Consider the following 23,477-nt stretch of genomic DNA (forward strand, 5'->3'; position numbering starts at 1 on the left):
TCAGAAACTTCATCAAAGCTATGCTTTGTGCTTCCCATAATCTCAGTTAACTCAGCCATTCTGGATTTCTGATAGGGTTGAAAACTTATAGTCTCATAGCTAATCCTTGCTATTTACTTTGAGAGAAAACATTTGAGAGGATGGTTTTCAGCTGACATTCATTCTAAAGCCAAGAAAAAAAAAAGCCAGAACTAAGGCTCAGAACTAAGTCTTTTATTTAGGAGAGATGACAGACATTCTGCTTAGTCAACAAAATCATGGACTGGGTATTAGGTCTATCTTGCACCTTACTGACATAAATTAGTATAGTTATGCTCTAACTGTATTTTGAGAAAAGTTTTATTTTAATAGGAAGGGTGATATGTAGGAGGAGCTAAGGTGGGAGGAGTACAGAGAGGAGGAGTAAGGAGAGGAGGAGGAGAAGGAGAGGAGGAGCTAGGTGACAAGAGAGAAAGAGAGAGGGGGCCAGACATGGAGTCAGATATTCACATGTCTCCGCCAGTCAAAGATAGTTGATATATCTAGGTTGGGTATTAGGTTACACTTCTGATTGATATTGAGCATTACCAAACGTATAAAGCCTTTGGTTGACATTTAAAAAATTGTATAAAAGCAAAAAGGAGAAGGGGGTATGGGATAGGGGTTTTCTAGGAAGGAGAAATGGGGAAAGGGGATAGCATCTGAAATGTAAATAAAATATCCAATAAAAAATAAATTAAAAAAAACAAAACAAAACAAAAAGAAACTTCATCAATAGAAAAGGGATAGCCCATGGAAAGCTGGACAGAATCATTACAGTCACCACAGAAAAGCCAAGCACACACAAAATTGCATCCTTCAACTCACAGTGAACAGGAAAATGGAAGGGAGGACAATTTAGTTCACTCCATCAGATCTGCATGAATCCCAGCTAGAGGATGACACCATGTTCAGTGGGAAAATTGAGAAATAGTGAATCTTTATATTGTTTGGGAGAGACTTGGCACAACCAATATAGGAGATGATACATCAAAATCCTGTAAAGCTGGAGTTGTTTAATTGCTATCATTTTGCAAACCTATTCTTTGGTAAGTGAGTGGCTCTGGAGAACTCACTTGGATCAACCGCATAAGTGAAAGTTTCAAGCAGGTTAGCTGCTCCCCAGTGAGGACCACGTGAGCGAATGTGATGTTCATTTTGATAGGCTGTAGCTCAGCCATTCAACTCCACAGACCAGACTTGCCTACGTCTGATTAGGAAACCGCTTTGCCAAACAACAAGCTACGGAAGGTAGAGTGACCTGCTTTTTATACAAAAACTTAATGTTCTATTTTAACAAGCAAGTGAATTTGTAGTTCTAAAATAGGAAAAGTCTGTCTGGACACTCCCCTGAATCTGTAATAGCCGTTGGCTCTAGAGGCAAGAAGTATAGCTGTGCAGCGAGCCAAAAGAGGCACCCTCACGTCACGTGTAGGGAGACTGGAGAGGAAATCAGCACATGCAATCCCTCCACCTCCGCACACAGGAGGGCCTCACATTTTAGGGCTCATGCTTACTTTCCCATCTATGGGTATGTTCACTGACGTCACAGGAAATGAAAGCTGCACGCTTATCTCCCTTTATTCCCTCCATAGAATGCAAGCACCTTCTATCCACTCACTTTCCCTCCTTCAACAATTTGAATATTTATAATTTGGCTATTTAATTTCATTGTTTTCTATTATGTTTTTAGAAACTACATTAATTTTAGTGTGTGTGTGTGTTTGCATCTGCATAAGGCTACCTGTGGAGGCTAGAAGACAGTATCAGATACCCCAGAGCTGGACTTGCAGGCTGTTGTCAGCTGACTGACAAGTGCTGTGAACAGAACTTGAATCCTCTGCAAGAGCAGCAGTAAGTGCTCTTAGCCTCTGAGCCATCTCTTTTTTTTTTTTTTTTCTGGTCTGTATTTGCATATTCTCTACATTGTATTTGCATGTTCTCTACAGGACTCGTTCCGTTTTGCTGAAAAAGAAAACCTTTGAATTCTAATACTTTAGTAATTGTTTTCTTTCATAGTTTCACCCCCCACCACCACCACCCCGGCAGAAGATTATTGAGAGAACCTTTGCTAAATTAGAGGGTGCGCTGTGTATCTCATGCTCTACTGACTTAATGATTTCATCAGATCCGTGGGAAATTAGCCTTATTAATAAGAAACAGTTTCCGAGGAATTGAAAGAGGATATCTAATCAATTTCTTGCATAAACTTTGTCAGAAATGAATAAGTATCTGATTTTAGATAATTATAAAGGGCTTTAACCAAGTGTTTTTCTAAGAGAAGGAAAAGAAAAAGCAGAGGAGGAAGAGGAAGACGAGGAAGAACAGGAGGAGGAAGAGGAAGGAAAAGGAAGAAAAAGGAGGAGGAGGAAGAAGAAGAGGAGGAGGAAGGGTGGGAAGCAGCAGCATCTTTCAGATCAGTTTACAAGGATTATTTTGTAGGTTCACCATTAGGAAGGAGACAGTGTGGGTGGTACTTAAACTCCCTTTCTTGCTAAGAACGTGTTGCCTTTTCCAAGACATTGGAGCTAGATCTAAGATCCATCTCAATTTTAAACTGTGTGGATCAATATAGAGAACTTGTGTAAATAGAGCTCTATGGTTCAATTTCTTTATCTCCACATTTATGAAGAATGCGTACAGAATGCTAGGACCATGGAGAGAGCACAGCAACTAGGCCTGGCTGCAGACAGAAGGAAACTGAACCCAGGCTCTCCTCAAATGCCAGCCTGAAAGCACAGGATGAACAGTTTCAGCTTCCATTTTCCACTCTGTAAAATACCAATAACGGAATCTACTTTACAGATATAGTGTGGATTTTGAATGAAATATTTTTCCTCTGCATAACGGTGCCACAAAAGCATACTGGTAATATTACATTGGTAACATTATATTTTAAAGAATGTTAGGAGATATCTTATAAAGATCCTTTATTACAGATATAACATTAAATTTCATACTTTCCTATGAGGACTGTCTCATAATTCAAACTCAGCATCATAAAGCTTTAATGTTTCTTACTAATGCCTTCATCATGATCATCTTTTCTTCAAGAAGCAACGATCTCCTCTTACCTGCGATGTGAATGTTAAAGACAGCTTAAAAAACTAGAATTTCCTGAAGTTTGTTTTGACACCTGGAATCTTCCAAATGAAGCTTTGAGTAAGTATGTTCTGGCTGAAGCACAGATACGGGGCTTCTTGTTGTTGGTTCTCCTGGCCCATCTACTAGAAGGCCATTAATCTAGGATCCTGGTACAATCCTTGTGTCTTTTAGAGAAGTGTGTCAGCCCCCATACCCAGCTGTATTCTCCATAGATGGAGTTCCGATGGTTTATTCAACAAACTATGTGCTCAAACAGTAAACTTATTCATCACAATAATGATTACTATCTCTTGAGGGTTCACCGTATGTTAGGTATCATACTTAGACTCATCTCTTGCTGCATGGTCTGCGGAACCATTCAGATTCTTAGGACCTTCACTTTTTCATGATGGGGGGATTTTGTGTATTACCAGATAGAAAAATAAAATTTCCCTTCTTGATTTTTCTGGAGCCACACATATAATTTGGCAGGTCAGAAAATGCGGCTGAAAGGAGGTTCCAGAAGATCTAAAGAATTGGAAAGGTTGAAACTTTAATATCAAGACCCACACATGTCCTCTTATATTTACTAGCATGGAGCGTTGCACCTACTTTTGGTTCTAATAGAACACGGACTTTAGGATAAGAAAGAACAGGAGTCACTGAGGAGCTAGTGCCCCTTGTGACGGTCTACCGGCATGAAGCAATACGAGAGAATTTGACTTCACATTTATCTGAGGTCCCAAACTTGGCAAATTCCCACTAACAAATAGTTGTGCAGGGCCACCCCTCCAAAGCCCTTCACTCTAAGAAATCCTCTCCTAAGTTCAATCGTGACACGTAGGGCCACCACTGAGAAGTCTCGGTGTGTAAAGGAGCCTGCAGTGGAAGTCCAAGGACCCAAGTCTGAGACCCAGAACTCACAGCGAAAGGGGGACAATGAGTCCCACAAGTTGTTCTCAGACCTCTACATGCACTGCACACTCACACACTGATAAAAATAAAATAAAACCCTGACATCTAATCTAGCTAAGAAGAATTGCAAAGTGTGATTGTGCCAGAGTCACAGAATTGTATGGTCAAAGGGAGTTTTCCTTTTATAAGCACGAGAACCTTTTCCTTCTCCACATGAGATAATGGTTAAACGTGACAACCCACCCAACAACAAAGCAAATGGTTAGAGAGGGGCAGAGGCTTCACTAGAGATATAGGTGTTATCAGCTGTCCTTGGTTGAGACCTTGAATAGGGAGTTTGATCCAAGGCCTATTATCCTTTTGTAAACTTCAAAAGATATTCAGGACATGCGCACCCTTTGCTTCATCCACCGCCCCTGCCTCCCCCTTCAGCTGTTCCTGGTGCTGCTTGTGTGCTCCTTCAGTGCGGACCTGGTGCCTCTTTTGTGAAGCAGCAGCTGAGGAAACTCCGGATCGAGCCATGGCCGACAAGAACCCCAAGGAAGGAGTCAAGACTGAGAACAACGATCATATTAATTTGAAGGTGGTGGGACAGGATGGTTCTGTGATGCAGTTTAAGATTAAGACACACACACCACACTTAGTAAACTAATGAAAGCTTATTGTGAACAGGGTTTGTCAATGAGGCAGACGGGATTCTGGTTTGATGGGCAATCAAATGATGAAACAGCACACCTGCCCAGTTGGAAATGGAGGATGAAGAAACGCTTGGTGTGTTCCAGCAGCAGACAGGAGGGAGGTGTCTACTAAAAAGGGAACTTGCCACTTTACTCCAGAAGTTTGTTATAGATCAAGAATACATTTTCAATTAGAAAGCCACAATTTGCCGGGTGGTGGTGGCGCACGCCTTTAATCCCAGCGCTTGGGAGGCAGAGGCAGGCGGATTTCTGAGTTCGAGGCCATCCTGGTCTACAGAGTGAGTTCCAGGACAGCCAGGGCTACACAGAGAAAGCCACAATTTGGTCCCTCCACATCCTGACTACACAGTATGGTTTTCTCTCTTCTTCCATTTCCCTTGCCCCATTTCTTTATGGTACATAAAGTAATTGGTGTATGTGCACAAGCATATCGCTCTTGTTTTCTTTTCCTTTTTTAAACTAAATGGACAATGTTCTGTTCTGGTTGACACCAGATGGAGATGGTCTGGGGGAAAGTACTGGGTCTGTGAAAATACCCCCTTCTCCATCAGTGGCATGCTCATTCCACTCTTTATATTCCAGTAAGTTATTTTGCTCTCATTGTCTTAACAAAAGAACCCAACCACACAAAATCCTTGCTTACCTTGTTCAACTGGAGAATTTTAATGTTTTTCATGTATTATTATTATTAAAACCAAGAACAATTTTATAACTTTTTTGTGGGTAGCTGTTACATATAGGGCAATCTGTCTTTAAGTAGGGATAAATTACTTTTTAACAAACTGATCCTAGATAGTTTTCCTTTCAAGTCAAGTGTCTTGTTTAAATAAACTTCTTGTGTTTTTTTTTTTTAAAGATATTCAGATTGATTTTATGTGTATCAGTGTTTGCCTATATGTGTGTATGTGCACCACACATATACTTAGTAGAGATCAGAAGAGAATATTCGACTCCCTGGGCTGGAGTTAGACAGATAGTGTGGGACACCACGAGAGTTCTGGGAACTAAACCTGGGTCCTCTGCAAGAAGAGCAAGTATCCTTAACCACTAAAACATCTCTCCAGTCCCTTTATCAGTTTCTGATGATGCTGAGATGATATAAAATATCTGTTTATTGTAATATTCAACATGGAGCCCACCTCCTCCCACTAATTAAGAAATTTTATTCCATATAAAAAAAATTTAAAACAATAGGTAACGAAGCAAGTTTTATAGCAGATATAGATGTAGGTTGTGCATAATCCTAAGGAAATTTTTAAAAATTCTATTCAGAGTAAGATACATGTATTTGATGTTAAAAAGAAATTAGAGAGTCTTAATTTTGTTAATATAAATAAATTGGCCTAAACCATTAATGCCACAGAATTAGAAACATACTAATCACATCTGGGCCTTTTGTAATATACTGTTGTTTGCCAACTGGCTTTGGAGAATTTGTTTCCATTCAATTGTATTGTTAGAAGTATTCTAATTTACAGTGCTTGCTTGTTTTTTTTTTTTTTTTTCAAAATGTACATACACTATAATTAAATACCTTCTTGGTGTTCTTTTCTGCACAATGATATTACGTAAGTTGCTACAAATTAGTTTTAAGTTCACGTGCACATCAGCACCGTAGAGGCTTCAGCAGAAGCAGCAAGGACCAAGCGAACGAGGCCAGAGGCAAGGTGGCTTAAAGTGGACAAAAGGAACAAATACATAAATAAGTAAATGAAAATTCAACAGTGAACTAAAGGCTTTTTGGCGCTCTAGAAGCCGGGATACATTTGCGTGTGTACGTCTTCAGGAAACAAGCATCTTCTCTATGGCATTTAACAGCAAACAAAAGTGACAGCACTTCAAGCACACATCGGGAAGATATGAGGCCCTGCTCACATTGCTCTCCACTCCTCCCACAGGGGCTTCCGTTTCTGCTATCACTGCTATCTCTTCTATTAGACCATTCTTACAGCAAGCACACACACATTCTGTGTATATGTATCTTTGCGTATATTTTACATATTTATGTATGCACACAAACATGCATTCACACACACAACTTACTACCATTCGTTGCATGGTCTGACTAATTGCATTCTGACCTGTGAAACAATAAATACAGTACCTCTCAATCCTAGGCACCTTTGCATTATTTATGTATCTGTAATTCTCTTCACAAAAACATTCAAACCTATAAGGACCAAGTAAATATTATTAAAGTACTAGATAAGCTTATAAGATATACCAGCTCCTCTGTTATAAATTTCAAAATTAATGTGGCTAACTCTGATGTTAGGTTATCAAACTTTTGATTATATTCATAGGGACATGTAAATACTATCCAATTAATGGTTACTGATCACTACTGTATGCCAGGCACTATTTTAATAATATGTGTCAGATTATTTATTTGTATGGAGTAAACACTGATTCTTTCCTTATGAAGATGAGGAAATTGAGGTATAATTAAACTTCCCAGAGTAGTAAGTGGGACAACAGAGAACAGGAGCCAGGCATTTGGCTCCAGGGTCTGAGTTGTTGATCACAACTCCGACATACACTCATGTCAAGCACGCACTAGGTGAAGTCAACCACAGATTGAGTAGCTCGTGCTGCAGTGGAAGCCATCAAAGGCTTTCACTCCCATGCTCATGGATGGGGAGAGTTAGTATTGTGAAAGTAGCAAAGGCTACCTACCAATCCAATGATTTCCCAATCACAATCCCCATCTCATTCTTTAAAGAAATAGAAAAAAAAAAAAACAGTCTTAAAATTCATTTGGAAACATAAAAAACTCGGAAAGGTAGAACAATCATGAACCAAAGAGAACACTGCTGGAGGAATTACCATCCCAGATCTCAAGGTATATTGTAGAACTACAGTTTAAAAAAAAAAAAAAACAGTGTGGCACTGACACAAAACAGACATATAGACAATGGAGCAAAACAGAAGACCCACGCATACAGAGTACACATAACCACATCTATCTGATACCTGGCAATGATGCCAAAAATACACACTGCAGAAAAGATAACATCTTTGACAAAGAGTGATGGGACGGCTGGTTGACCACATGTAGAAGGACGGAATCAGACCCGTGTCTATCACTTTGCACACAAGCTAACTCAAAATAGATCAAAGACCTTAACGTGAAACTGAAACACTGCAAGTGCTGGAAGAAGACACGGGCAGTGCCCCAAGTGCCCTGCAGGATGGGGATGTGAGAAAAGACTTTCCGAACAGAACAGCATTTGCCCAAAAATTAAAGGCCAAGTGGGATGTCATAAACACTAAAAAGCTTCTGTGTGACTCAAGAAGCAATCAACTGAGAGAAAAAGGGGCCCACAGAGTAGGAGAGAATTTCTGCCAGCTATATATCTGGATAGAGAATTAATATGCAGACTATATAAAAAAAAAAGTAAAAAACAATAACCCATTCAAAAAATGGGCTATGGGTCTGAACAGAGATCTCAACAGAAGAAGTAAAAAATGATGAAGAAATTATTGGCAGACCACTGTAGCCAGGGAAGCAGGTAAGCTAACTGAAGATCTTCACCTCGCTCTCTTCTCCTCCAGATCCAATCTCCCAGGTCTCATAGCCAGCTCTGTAGCTGACTGCCTGCTATAGCCTCACCTCCCTTTCTGCCCCTGATCTACAGTGAATCACATAGATCTTTTCCTGCAACCTTTCTCTCCACTGATCTTTTCATCCCAACCCTCAACCCCAATGCCATTTCCTGGGAACCCAACTGCCAAGCCAGACAGAGAAGCAAGTAGCCCAGTGAAGCAGGTAGGTGAGCTTTATATCTTCACTCTCCCTCAACTCCATCAAACTGAATCCCTAGTGTTATATTAAGTTCTATAGCAGACTACCTGTTGTGGCCTTTCCTCATTCTCTGCCCCCTTTACTAGGGAATAAACAGATCCTGGTGGAACACCTGCTTTCTTCCCTCCTGCAGGCTCTCACAGCACCCACCCCACCCCCATTCCCAGTTCATTCCCATTCCTAAACATTTTCACTACCTAAGAAAAACATTGGACCAGGAACTCACAATGGCCACATCTAGCAGGGTACCAGAAGAATGTCCTACCATTGATCACTGCCACCACATTCTCCTAAGAACCAGGAAGGTCAACAGAGACCAAGGCAGGGAAAAACACCTCCTCAACAAAGATGAGATACAATATCAGTACCTAGAATTACAGTAATCCCTAACCCAGATGCCTAGATGCTGGAGTGATAACACAATAACTAACAGCCAGGACAATATGCCTCCACTAGAGCCCACCAACCCTATCAGAGCAGGCCCTGTAGATGAAGCACAAGAAAAAGACCTCCAAACGGTCTTTATGAATATGATAGGGGTCCTTAAAGAGGAAATGAATCCTTTAAAGAAACATATGAAAACACAAAAAACAAAGTGGAAGGAACAAGCTGAGGGAAACCTGGAGATAGATAAAAATTTTAAGAACTTGAACAATAGTCTCAGAGGCAATCCTCACCAACAGAATACAAGGGTTAGAAAAGAGAATTTCAAACATTGAAGACACAATTAAAAAATGGATACTTTGGTTGAAGAAAATGTTGAATCTAAAAAATATCCTGGCACAGACTATTCAGGAAATCTGGAACACTGTGAAAAGACCAAATCTAAGAATAATAGGAACAGAGGGAGGAAAAACACAGGCCAAAGGCACAAAAAACATTTTCAGCAAAAATCATAGAAGAAAATGTTCCTAACCTAAGAAGGAGATGCCTATCATAGTACAAGAAACGCACAGAACACCAAATACACTGGGCCAGAACAGAAAGTCCCCTCAGCACAAAGTAATCCAAACACTAAAAGTACAGAGCAAAGAATATTATAAACTTCAAGAGAAAAAGACCAACTAACATATAAAGGTAGATGTATTGGAATAACACCTGACTTCTCAATGAGACTCTAAAACCTAGAAGGGCCTGTGCAGATGTTCTATAGCCTTTAAAAAACAAAAGATGCGCCTTCCTGTCTGGGCCAGAGCACTGAGCAGATCTTGGGTGGCAGCTCTACCCCCAACCCCCAAGAACCCAGAGGAAGCAGGGATCCCAGGCGCTCGAACTCAGGCAGTATCTTAGACTACACAGCCTTGGTGTATCTACTCATCAAGCATACTGAGCAGACCTGCCCAAACCTCTGATGTCCTGGAATTCCATCTGGATTCAGTGAAGACACAGCATCAGAGGCTTATCAACTTACTCTTCCCCCCACCCCTCTTCTAAAATCTCAACGCTCTTAATCAGCTTGAAGAAGTTAAAGAAGAGTCAGCACCCCTATTCCCTGAGCTTGGGGACTAATGTGGTTAATAATGGTCTGTCTTTCTAGGGACAAGTAGTGGTTTTGTTGGAACAGGGGGGATTAGCTAGGACTTACTGCATAGCCATAACCTACTGGTAGAAATCTGTATACTTATTATCAAGATGAAGTTATAAATTCTTAAATGGTACAAAATTTACTTTGATCTCAAATTTAAGGTTTTCATTGGTACGAGCCTCTTATTAATATAAAAATGAGATGAATATTGATACGCTCATGGGCATTGTGCCTGTATAACACATTTAGGAATACAATGCCTAGACCCAGCCCATTTTTGACTTTTTTAACTGATTTGGGATGGTTAACCTATGAGTTAAGGGACTATAGCAAATTCATGGCTTTGAGTTTATTGTTAGGGTGTTTTCCATATTTTATTTAGAAATAGCTGAGAGGAGTGAACAGACAACAGTCCAGGTTACCTTACATGGATAGTTGGTTTTCAAAACGTCAGAAGTCCATAGAATTGACGCTACAAATATTTATATATTAATGTTCATATTGATTAGAGACCTGTCTGCTCCTGACAGCTTCCTGTCGTGGATTCTAAGAAGAAATTGAGCATCCTTGGAGTTACTCCAGTTGTGTGGTAACAGCCACTAGACAAGAATTGCCTCTCTCCATCTACAGACGAATTACTGTCCAGAAAAGGACACACATGCAGAATAGTAGACTGATTATATCTGCCTAGACAGAGTAATCAGTCCTTAATAATCCTGCATCACCAAGGTCTGTCAGATGATTCTGGGCCAGAAGGCTGAAGATTTGATGCTCCAACGTTCGGTAGTATAGGGGCTTTTCAGGTGTTCAGAGGTCTCTATAAATTGGCTAAGTTTTAGAAGCTATGATTTGTGCTTCCCACAATTATAGTTAACTCAGTCATTCTGGGTTTCTGACGGGGTTGAAAACTTATAGCTATTTACCGTAAGAGAAAAGATTTGAGTGGATGGTCGTCAGCTGACATTCATCCTAAGCCAGGTTCAGAACTAAATGTTTTAGTTAGGATAGATGACAGAGGTGCTGGTTAGTCAACAAAATGATGGACGGGGTATTAGGACTATCTTGTACCTCACTGGTACAAATTGGCATAATTATGCTCTAATTGTATTTTGAGAGAAAAGTTTCATTTTAACAGGAAGGGTGATGTGTAGGAGGAGTACTGAGAGGAAGAAAAGGAGTAAGAAGAGGAGAAGAAGAAGGAGAGGAGAAGCTAGGTGATGAAAGAGAGAAAGAGAGGGTAGACAGGGAGGCAGATATTCATGTATCTCCACCAGTCAAAGATAGTTGCTATATCTAGGTTGGTCAGTGGGTTACACCTCTGATTGAACAATTCCAAACTTATAAAGCCTATGATTAACAATATTTTAAAACAATGTATAAATGCAAAAAGGAAAAGGGGGCATGGGATAGGGGTTTTCTAAGGGGGGGGGGAATGGGGAAAGGGGATGGCATCTGAAGTGTAAATAAAATATCTAATAAAAAAAGAAAAAAATATCAATAGAAAAAAAAAAAAAACAAAAGATGCCAGCCCAGACTACTATACCCAGTAAAAATTTCAATCACCATAGAAGGAGAAAATAAAACATTCCATGACAAAAACAAATTTAAGCAATATCTATCTATAAATCCACCACTAAGGAAGGTACTAGAAGGAGAGCTCCAACCAAAAGAGGTTAACATACCAAGAAAATACAGCAAATAAATAATCAAAGACCAGTAAATCAAAAGAGGGGACACACACCCACACACCCCACCACCACCAATACCAAATAACATAAATTTTAAAAAGAAGTTACTCATTGATAACTTTGGATATCAATGGTCTCTATTCATCAAGAACATATAGTCTAACAGTATAGATACAAAGGGAAGAATCAATCCTTCTGCTATATCCAAGAAACACATTTAACTTTAAGGATAGATATTACCTCAGGGTAAAAGGTGTAGCAATTTTAACATCTGACAAAATAGACTTTACAACAAAACTAATCATAAGAGGTAGGGAAGGACACATATACTTATCAACAACAACAAAAAAATCCAAGAGGACATTGCAATTATTAATACTTGTGCACCAAATACAAGGGCACCCAAGTTCATAAATATTACTAAAGCTTAAATCACAAATTGACTCTCACACACTGATAATGGGAGACTTCAATACCCAACTCTCAACAACGGAGAGGTCATCAAACAAAAACAGAGAAATGCCGAAGCTGAAGTTATAAACCAAATGGACATAACAGATACTTACTGAACCTTTCCCTTAGACATAAAAGAATACACCTTCTCAGCATCTAACAGAACTTTCTCCAACTTGAGCTCATACTCAAAGACAAAACAAGTCTTAACATAAATAGAAACAAAAAAAAAAATCAATTCAACAAATCAATGAAACAAAGATTTGGTTCTTGGAGAAAATTCAATATGATTGACAAACCCCTGGGCAAATTAACTAAAAGGCAGAACAAGGAGATATAAATTAACAAATTTAGAAAGGAAAGGGGGCGGGGATAATGACAGACACTTAGGCAATCCAGAGAATCATAAAAGCATACTTTAAAAACTGTACTCAACCAAATTGGAAAATTTAAAAGAAAATGGATAATTTAAGCAATTTAAACAGGTCTATAACCCCTAGTGAAATAGAACCAGTCATTAAGTCTTCCAGACCCCACAACCACCCCCTCCCAAGAGAGCTCAGGGACAGATATTTTTAGTGTAGAATTCTACCAGATTTTCAAAAGAAGAGTCAATGCCAATACCCCTCAAATTATTACACCATTTTGTGTACAGAAGGAGCACTGTCCAGTTTATTTTATGAGGCCAGTTACCCTGATGCCATGACCACATAAAGTTCAAAAAGGAAGGAGAATTACAAACCAATTCCCCTTATAAACATAGATGCAAAAATTCACAACAAAATACTTGCAAACCGAATCCAAGAACACATTAAAAAAGATCACCCACCATGATCCAGGAGGCTTCATCCCAGAGAAGGATGAAGTGCAGGGATGGTTCAACATACATAAACTGGTAAATAAAATCCACCATATAAATCAACTAAAAGACAAAAGCCACATTATCTTCTCATTAGATGCAGAAAAGGCCTTTGACAAAATTCAACACTCCTTCATGATAAAAGTCCTGGAGAGATTAGGAATACAACAGACATATCTCAACATAATAAAGGCAGTTTGCAGAAAGTGCATAACCAACATCAACTTAAATGCATAGAAACTCAGACAATTTCACTAAAATTAGTAACAAGGTTATATATTCTCTTTATACCTACTCAGTATATTACCCGAAGCCTTAGCCCAAACAATAAGACACTTAAAGAAAATCAAGGAAATACAACTTGGAAAAAAGAAAGTCGTTTTCTATTTTTGTTTGCAGATGATATGGTAGTATACATAAGTGACCCTAAAAACTGGGAAACTCCTGTACCTGATAAACACTTTTAGCAAATTAGCTGGATATAAAATTAACCCATAAAAATCAATAGCCCTCCTATCTATAAATTACAAATAGACTGAAAAAGAAATAAAAAGAACACCATATTTCACAACAGCCTCAAATATTATAAAATACCTTAGGATAACTCTAACTAAGCAAAGATTTGTTTGATAAAATCTTCAGTATAATGAAGAAAATATTGGAAGATGGAAGGATCGCCCATGATTGTGAATCAGTAGGAGTAACAGTAAAAATGGTCATCCTACCAAAAGCAATCTTCAGATTCAATGCGATCCCCATCAAAATTCCAATAGAATTCTTCACAGATCTTGAAAGGACTACTTTCAGCTTCATCATAAAACCCAGGAATAGCTAAAACAATCCTGGCCAATAAAAGAACTGTTAGTGTATCAGTTATCCGTAACCCTAATTTCCAGTTATACTGCAATGCTATAGTAATAAAAACAGCATGCTACTGGCACAAAACCAGACAAGTTGATCAATGGAATTGAATTGAAGACCCAGATACAAACACACACACACATACATATGAATCCATGGTTTTAATAAAGAAACCAGAAGTATACACTGGGAAAAGATAGCATCTTCAATAAATGATGGTGGTCAAGCTGAATGTTTACATAAAGAAGAATGCATTTATCATCATGCATAAAATTCAACTTGAATTCATCAAAGACCTCAACATAAAACCAGATACACTGCACCTCATAGAAGAAAAAATGGGAATATCTTTAAACCCATTAGCACAAAAAAGACTTTCTGAACAGAAGACCATCAGCACAAACACTAAGATCAACAATTAATAAATGGGACCTCATGAAATTGAAAAGCTTCTGCATAGCAAAGGACACCATCATGCAAACAAAGTGATGTCCTACAAATGGCAAGATTTTTACACACTACACATCATATAAAGGGCTAATATTCAAAATATACTGAGAACTAAAAAACAAACTAGATATCAAAAAAAAAAAAAAAAAAAACCCAAATAATCCAAGTTTGAGATTTCATTTTACCCGGGTCAAAATTGAAAAACATATCAGCAGCCGGGCGTTGGTGGCGCATGCCTTTAATCCCAGCACTTGGGAGGCAGAGGCAGGCGGATTTCTGAGTTCAAGGCCAGCCTGGTCTACAGAGTGAGTCCCAGGACAGCTGGGGCTACACAGAGAAACCCTGCCTTGAAAACCAAAAAAAAAAAAAAAAAAAAAAAAAAGAAAAACATATCAGCAAAACCAACAGGGAAAGTTGGGAAAGGGGAATCTTATTTAGAATTTTTGGGATAGCCACTCTGGGAAAATGTTTGGAGAAGTCTCAAACTGCTATAAATCGATCTATTATACAACCCCATTCAACCATTGCTTGGCATACGGCCAAAGGACTTGACATTCTACTCCACGAATACTTGCTCAGTCGTGTTCATGGCTGCTCTATTCACAATAGCTGGAAAATGTAAACAACCCAAATGTCCTTCAGCTGACAAATGGATATGGAAAATGTGATATATATATATATATATATATATATATATATATGATGGAATATTATTCAGCTGTAAATAAAAATGAAATCTTGAAGTCTGCAGGTAAATATGTAGAACTAGAAAAGATGATACTGAGTGAGGTAACCTAGACCCAGAAAGACAAACATAATCTCTCTCATGTGTGTTTTCTAGACCTAAATATTCATGTGTAAGTATAGCTCTCACCCTTTATCAAAGGAGCTTCTATTCACAATGAAGATCATAAACTGTTGTTTATGACAAACCACAAAGCACCCACAACTTGCCAGAATATAGAAAACAAGTGAGGGGTGCTTCAGTGAAAAATGGAGGGGAAAGATTTTAAGAGGCATAGGACCGGCACATCTACTGTGAGACTGTGTCTCTCACAAATCACAATGAAGTTAAGCCCCTGATGTCTGAACAACGTAGCTGTCTCAACAAAACCTGAACAAGAATGACACCAATAGGCAATGCTAAAGTGGAAGGGGACCCATCCCTAAACAAAGAGTTATAGGCAACTAATGACAGTTGAGAGAGGGGGACTAGTCTCTCCCAGACATGAGCACCTAGTTGATTATTCCATATAAATGGTCTGCCCTAAAATCACAAATAGACAAGCAACACTAAATGAATTCAGTGGGTACATTTACATATTTATACATATTTGAAATGATAACAACTATAGAAAAAGAATGCATGGATTTGAGAATGACTGAAGGGGGAAGACTTGGGAGGAGCTAGCAGGAAAAAAAGGATGCTATTAAAATGTAAAGCAAAGAGGACCTGAGGGAGGTGGTAATCAGACAGTTATCCAAAGCCATAAAGAGAAAATGGTATGTCTGCTCCAGATACAGAAGTTGAGAACCTTTACCATTCTCATCCAGTTAAGCCATATACTCTCATTCACATTCCATTTAAAACAAGGTGTTTCCTGAGCTGCTGTCAAATTCCCAAATTCAAATAATCCTTCTGCTTCAGTGTGTAGTGTAGCTGAGATCACAGGTACACTGCACAACACCTGGCTCTTACTTTTGGCACAAACTATTTTCATATACGTTTTGTACATGCTTCCTAATTTAATTTTCTCAGTAGCACCATGAGGCATCTTGCAGATGAGGACACAGAGCTTAGACTACTGTGACATAGAGGACCTGGGTCTAGAAACCAGATCACCTGACTGGTTCACCCATCTTTCCTCATTCCTACAAGCTACTCTAGAAGCAAGGGGAAATTGGAGAATAAGATCAATGAAGTGCTGTCTAGTGAACAAGGGTTGTTGGAGGGAGCTTAGCTTATGAGAGGTTTTATGGATGACAGTTTTCAAAAAGGTTGAGGCTGATCCAATTACCAGACAAGTCAAGCCTTCTGTGGGTCATCTTCACAGGAGATATATGACAGGCAAGTCATCCCCAGATCTGACATCATCACCCATGAACTATGACTTAAGGCATTGGAGGGACCCAGCAGAGTCAGTGGTGGTCTATAAGTGACCATCTGAAAGTTCTTTATCTTGTCTTTGTCTGGTGCCAGAGCAGATCCTCAGGAAGGCAATGGTGGCTTCAACAGAGTAAACAGAACAAAGGGCTGTCAGCCCTAGGTGGCTACTCAGAGTATATCTGCAGTCCACATTTCAGAGTGTGCTCTGATCTTTGCCAGAATATTTAACCCCATACGTCTCAGAGGGAAGGAATCCAGGCTACCCTCTGAGCCAGTGGTAGGCTTTAATGAGGAGTTGGATTCTGGACTGCCCATTGCCTAGAACATCAGACCTTAGTGGAGACAAGCCCTGTTGTTTCTGACAGCCATCAACTGCTGCTGTTTACACACTATGATTCTAGTTTTCAGAGTTATAGATATTTATCTCACAGTTCACAACAGCCCTACAAGGTAGGATGGTATTTCATTGTACCCCACAGAGAAGGAAAAATGGAAGGTCCAGGGATATGAACATTTTCCAGTATTACACAGCTAGCACGTGGAGTCCAAGAACTCCAAAACCTATGCTTTTATTCCCTTTAGGGTCTCTTGTTGGCCACTGTGTATGTATGCCAGACTGGATGGCTTCTGGGGATTCTCCTATTGCCACCTCCTGCCTTACTGAAGGAGTAGCAGGACTGTAGATACACAGCATTGTGGCTGGCCTTTATGTGGGTCCTGGAAACCCAAATTCTGGTTCACAGTTGCAGGTGCTTTATTGACAAAGCCATCAGCCTCGGACACAACTTTTTAACTGTGGCATGGTGACACAGGCCAGCGATCACAATACTCGGGAAGTAGGGTGGGAAGATCTTAAGTTCAAACCAGTTTATGCTACGAAGTCTCAGAAAAGAAAATTTAGACTGACTCCTTCTCCTTATTTATAGTGAACTTATAAGGAGGTGAGAAGAACACAGGGGGAAAACATTATGGTGAGTATAGTTTGGATGCTCGGCTGAAGAACAGGAGAACACTCACAGTCAGCCAACACTCACTGAACGGCTATTACATGCAGCACCCCCCCAGCCCATGCACGCCCCACTACTACTACCCATTCGAATCACATCAGATCACCTGCAGCTCCTGCAGCCAATGTACTGCCTCTATGCTTTGTAGACACGGGACTCTCTGCCTGCAGTATCTCCAATGGCCCCCTCTTAAACTCCATTTTCTTTAAAACCTCATTAAGTGCCATTCTCTCTGACCCTCCCATAAGCCATTCACCACACAGCTGCTAGAATGATCTAGAAATATAATGTTAGAGCCTAAGATCTTCAAAGGCCTCCTTGTTTCGAATAAAATCTAATAGCAGTAAGGAAACAGCCCTAGTGGATTGGGAGGGTGGCTTACTTGGTAAAGTGCTGGCAGCACAGAGATGAGGACCTGAGTTCAGGTTCCCAGCGCTCACATAAAAAGCCGTGCACGGGGCAAACATCTGTAATCTCAGCACTGTGGAGGCAGAGACAGGAGGATCCTGTCTTTTGCTTGCTGGCCAACAAATCCAGGTTCGGTGAGACATCCTGCCTCAAAATCTAAGGTAAAGAGCAAGTGAAGAACACATTCCTCACTGATGTATGACCCTCCCCCCCCCCCCACACATGTACACATTCATAGAACCTTAAGCTCCCCACCTCATCTCATTGCTGGGTACATCTCAAGGGTGCTGTCCTCCTCCTACCATGCAGGTCTCCTTTCTACTTTGCAAGGACACCATGTTTGCTACAAACCTCAAGGTTTTGAAGGGGCATTCCTGAACCTGGGATGGATGGCCAGCTCCTCTCCACACCAGACCTTCCCTCTGCTTCTCCAGCTATCGTATCTAGCTGCCCCTCTTCTCACCTATGTGCACATACCATTATAGTTCACTTGATGCCTGTAAGTCAAGGGCATAATCTATCTATAAATTACTTTCTGATTTTTAAAACTAGTTTAATTTGCTCTCTGTTACTACGGGATCATGTGACACCTTGTGTTACACTGACATCACCTTCTGGTGTTCAAAGCAACAGAGACCCAGTATATCTTATCAGAAAATCACGGGAACAAACTGTTTCAGATTTCAGTGTTTCTCACACATTTTGAATATCTGCATACATTTTTATCAGTTTGGAGTTTTTATCCAAATATGGTAATTGGCAATCAGAAATGCTCTAAAATTTGAAAGTTTTGGGTACAGTGTCAATGCTCAGAGATGTATTGCATCACTTGAGACATTCCCAGGTGGGAATATAATGTTGCATCATTGCGTTTCCCTGCTTGGCTCCTTTTCTCATACACTCACTGTTCTAGAACATGAGGGTGAGTAGCACAAGGAGCCTGAACTCAGGAGCCTCGTGATCTGAGCAGCACACAGGAGTTAAAGAAGAAGCAACAATAAGTTGTTAGAAACAGACTGCCTCCTTTCTTTCCATCTGTGAATTCAGCATCTTGGATGAGGAAGCTGAGCTAAAGGCTGGGAAGTTGATGCTTTTGACACCATCTTATAGTATGTCATTATTGGCTGATTTGTCATTCTTCCAACTGAAAGAAAAATATTCTGCATGAAGGCAGAGTCTAAACAATGGCTTGAACATACTTTGGTTTGATAATACTGAATTACATAATAAAAACAAATCATGTATGCCGAGTCAAAGCTAACTGGAAATGACATGGGAGAAGAGTCTTCCACACATGGGAGGCAGCTAGTATTCCTGCATGGTTGTAACAAGCCTGCTTGAACAGCCAACAGGCTGCTCCATAGGATGAAAGTTAGCAATCACCAGAAAGGGGAACTAGGAGAGAAGCTTGGAACTAGGAGAGAAGCTTGGAGAAACAATGGCCAGAACACACAAAAGGACCTAGTGGACTCTGGTTAAATGTTTAGTTTTTTTTTTTTTTTTTTAAATTTTTATTCTAAGTTTGAAATGGATGATGGATGTTTGATGACTAATTTCATGGTGTATTCAGTTCACAGACCAGTGAGTCCATAAAAAAGGAGGAAGAAGAGGAAATGTTATTTAGTGAAAGCTAAAAGAATCAGGACAAGGTCTTGGCAATCCAGCTGGTGCTGGACTCTAGCCTTTGAGGAAGAGGAAAGGCTTCCTGTGAGCTCCCTTGTCACACGGCTCCCAAGCAAAAGTGAAGAGCTCAGCTTGGCCATCCACTAAGAACAATAGAAGACTATGACAACAGATATGCAAATCAGTGCATGATATAGAAATTAAGCCTACCATCATTTGCCTAAAAGTTAGTGGAAGGTTTATCATTTAGTTCACTCAACCATCCTTCTTTCATTCAGTTTATCTGAAGTTCCACTGGTCCATGGTTCAGCCATCCAGTAATTATTCTTCACCCATCCCTGAATGATAGGTGCTGGGAAATAGAGCTGAAAACCACAGATAATCTTTTTATTCATGGTTTGTAGTACAATAGATTCCTCCAAACCCCTTCCTGTTGTAAAGTCAGAGAGAGTACAGTGCAGTTGAAAATCCTTACTAAAGTCCTGAGTTCATATCCGGGGAAATCTGTATATCTCAAACAAGAAACAAAGTCAAGAACCATCACCACCCCTGATTTCTCATCTATGAAACAAGACTAACTACTGTCTTTCTTACTTGAGTCTAACAGCTATGGGAAGTGTAAGTAGTGCCAGGCCTGTGGCCATATTTAAAAAATTAGCTTCTAGTCAACCTTAAAGAATGTACAAGATATGTACAAAAATAGGCTGCAACCCACAAACTGTCTCTTTTCCTCAATTCTGGAATTTTCTAACTTAGCATCTGAATACCACTGGACAATGGGTGAAAGACTGCCTGGCTCCAAACCCTTTTGTATCTTGGTTCTGCCAGGGCCTGCTCTTAAATGAAACCCTAAGGAGGAATTTTTGAAGTGACCCTGAGTATTCCTCTGTTGTGGAGAGGAGCCACAGGGAGCCTTTGTGCCCGTGTTCCAGAGCCACGCTGCCCAGGAGAGACACAGGGACTCCTGATCCAGTTACATTGTTGTAAACTGTTTGACCTGACTCTCCAGGCCGCATATCTAGGAGTCCCTCAGAACCACTTCTCCAGGGTGACTGTGGCTGGGAGCTTGAAAATGAAACTCAAGGATTTGTGGCTGAAAAATAATCATAGAAGCTGGGAGGGATTTTTTTTTTTTTTTCCCAAAGGAAGAATTCTGAAAACAGGAAATAAGAGAAGCATTCTAGTATATCTGTGACCCCTAAAACCACTGACCTTGTGAAGAGAAGGTATGTTGTAATGGTGGAACATCCCCTGAAGTCTGATTTAAAAAGATGAGAAGTTTCAGAAGTATCTTAAACTGAAGCCATCAGTTCTGGATCTAAAACTCTATAGGATACAGATTTCGAAAATCTTTCTTCTCCATATTTGCTCTTCCCACCCCCAAGCACTCTAATTGAGCAGACTGGGGTTTCCAGGTGCTCTGCACCCCCAACCATCAGGACAGGACAAGAGGAGCTTCCTTTGCTCTCCACTCATCTTGATTTCCTGTAGCACAACTTCTCAGGGAAGAAACTAAGTAATTAAAAAACGGCCTTGAGAGGTCTGACACACTGACAAAGGCAGATCCACATGCTTTACGTTATTCTTGCTACAAAGTAGAAACATCCCAAGCAGCTTCTGAAAGAACCATTCTTGCCTTGTGCTGAGCTTGGGCTATGGCCAAATGCTCAACAGTGTTAGCAGCAACGAGGAGGGAAACAGAAAAGAACCAGAAGCCATCCCAGATGCCCCTCCCCTTGTCTGTCCCCACCCAAGTCCCCACACCTGGGCCAGACTTGCTGTTTTATTTTGTTTTTAATTTTCCCCAGTATAGACCAAGTAATTTCTTTAATCTCATTTTTATTCCCTGATCCAGGTCTGGTTAATTTAACCTCTCTGGGACTCAGTTGTCTTACCTCTGAAAAGGGGGATCACCTACCTGGGATAGAAATAACAGGACACAGAAGTGGTGTTATTGAAATACTCTACGAAGGTGGCTGCTTTGGTTGCTTTAGTGACTTCTTAGGCTATTTTCCTATCTCTTCTCTAAATATATTATTTATACAACATTAATAGTGAACTTTACAAAACAAATGTCAGCTTGCACCACTCCTCCACTTGAAACCCTCCCATGACTTTCTAGTACGTTTAGGACAAACACCAAACTCATCCCCTGACTGGTGAGATTCTCCTGCTCAGTGGGCTATAGCCATGATTGCCTCTTGTCTGGTTCTTCTAACATGTGGAGGGTGGGGCTCCTTTGAGACTGAGTCTTTGGGAACACTCCCTTTCTGGGCATGTTCTTTTCCTAGATCTTTCTGTGAGCAGAATGGGCTCTTACTCAGGTGTTAAGCCAAAGGTCACCATCTCTAGGCCTTTCTTGGCCATTCTGAACCTCTTGTGGTCCTCAACTCCCAGCTTTATGCTCCCTAAAAGCTTTCTCTATGGCTGTTTCAGAGAAGGGCTGTGAGTGAATTTGGCTGTTCTCAGCACTGCCATTATCATCATTTTTAACCTCCTGACTCTATGTAATTCTCCCACCCCCACTTCCACTGCACCAACCATTCCCTGTTCCTAGTGCAGAATGCCCTAGACACAGACAAATAGCCTTCCAGCCTTTGAAGGCTTTGTGTTTCACATGAGGCAAGCATACCAAAAGCGTAGATACAAAAGTCTGTTTCAAAACACCAAGTATGAAAGAGACCAGATACATGACTTGAAATAAGTTGATACCAGTGTTTTAAAACTTTTGTGAAACAGAGACATAAAAAGAGTTTTCTTAGCGGTTCAGTGGTTAAGAGCACATACTGCTCTTCCGGAGGACCAAGGCCAGTTTCCAGACAGTTTCCATGTCAGTAGCTTACAACCAACTCCAGGGTGATCTGACACCTCTGGCTTCAGAGGATACCTGTACACAGTGGCACATACACATGCACAGAAACATACATATACAGAATAAATATAATAAAAATATTTTTTTAAGTTTTCTTGCGAGGTAGAGGCAAAGTGATTATACATTGAAGCTTGGACTGGATAGTAGGACTGTCTCCAAAACACAAATACACACACACACACACACACACACACACACACACACACACACACGATTCAAGTGGTAGACTTCTATGAACACACTTGCAGGCTCTTCTAAGGACCCATATGTGAGCATTTTTTCCTGCTTCTGAAGTAAATAGCCTCTCTATTCCCTCTCATCTAACTCAGACATTTCCTGAATCAGGATTACCCTCTGCCACTTTTTAATGGGAGAAAGCCATCTTTATAGCTCATGAATAAAACATTAACCAGCCCTGCTAAGCACTGACAGAAACCTAAAGCTAACAGCTACCCAGGGACCAACCTGCTTTGTTCACACAAACTCTAACTGCTGATTCAAGAAGGATGCCAGCCAGCTTGGTCTGCATGAAAGAGTGATGGGAAAAAATATCATCTAAAGACCTCCATCACTGTTGGGAGCTAATGAGATATTAATATTTCAGAAACAACAAGGATGGTGAGGTCAAGTGTGGAAGAAGTAGTTAGCCAAGACTCACCGGGCATCATCTATGTCTTGCTTGGTACATACACACTGGTCTCCATAACACGATGAATGCAATATTATCATGTATCTATTTGCAGTTGTGAATGTCAAAGTCTGGCATGGTGCTTTTCTCAACTGTGGAGGAGGAACCTTGTATTGCTCTGACTCCAGAAGTACTTGTGTTATACAGCATTGTTTCTCAGGTTTAACACAGGGAAGAGGTACCAAAATGAAAGATGGCTGCCTTTGATGGCATTGGGTTCTTAGCAAAATAATTATAGTGTGTTTTCCATGCCCTCCAATACAGCAAAAATACAAAACCTTCATCAATAAAGATTGAAGACAAGAAGTGTTTATACTTCGAGAAAACTGTCATTCTGTGCTTTAAGTACTGTCCCAAGAAGGGGGAATTAAAGCTCCTGTCTATTGTACATAAGAATCAAGTTTAGATGATATAAA

The 23,477-nt window shown here is 40.2% G+C and overlaps 1 protein-coding gene and 1 pseudogene across 4 annotated transcripts in view; one reads left to right on the forward strand and one right to left on the reverse strand.

Moving 5' to 3' along the window:
• Window positions 1–23,477, reverse strand: part of Fyb2 (FYN binding protein 2) — a 111,714-nt gene that overhangs the window by 46,601 nt on the left and 41,636 nt on the right. The gene's annotated exons all lie outside the window — the stretch shown is intronic.
• LOC117708352 (small ubiquitin-related modifier 2 pseudogene) lies at window positions 4,408–5,091 on the forward strand (annotated as a pseudogene).

This window comes from Arvicanthis niloticus, chromosome 5 (genome assembly GCF_011762505.2).
Source record: "Arvicanthis niloticus isolate mArvNil1 chromosome 5, mArvNil1.pat.X, whole genome shotgun sequence".
Taxonomy (NCBI): Eukaryota; Metazoa; Chordata; class Mammalia; order Rodentia; family Muridae; genus Arvicanthis; species Arvicanthis niloticus.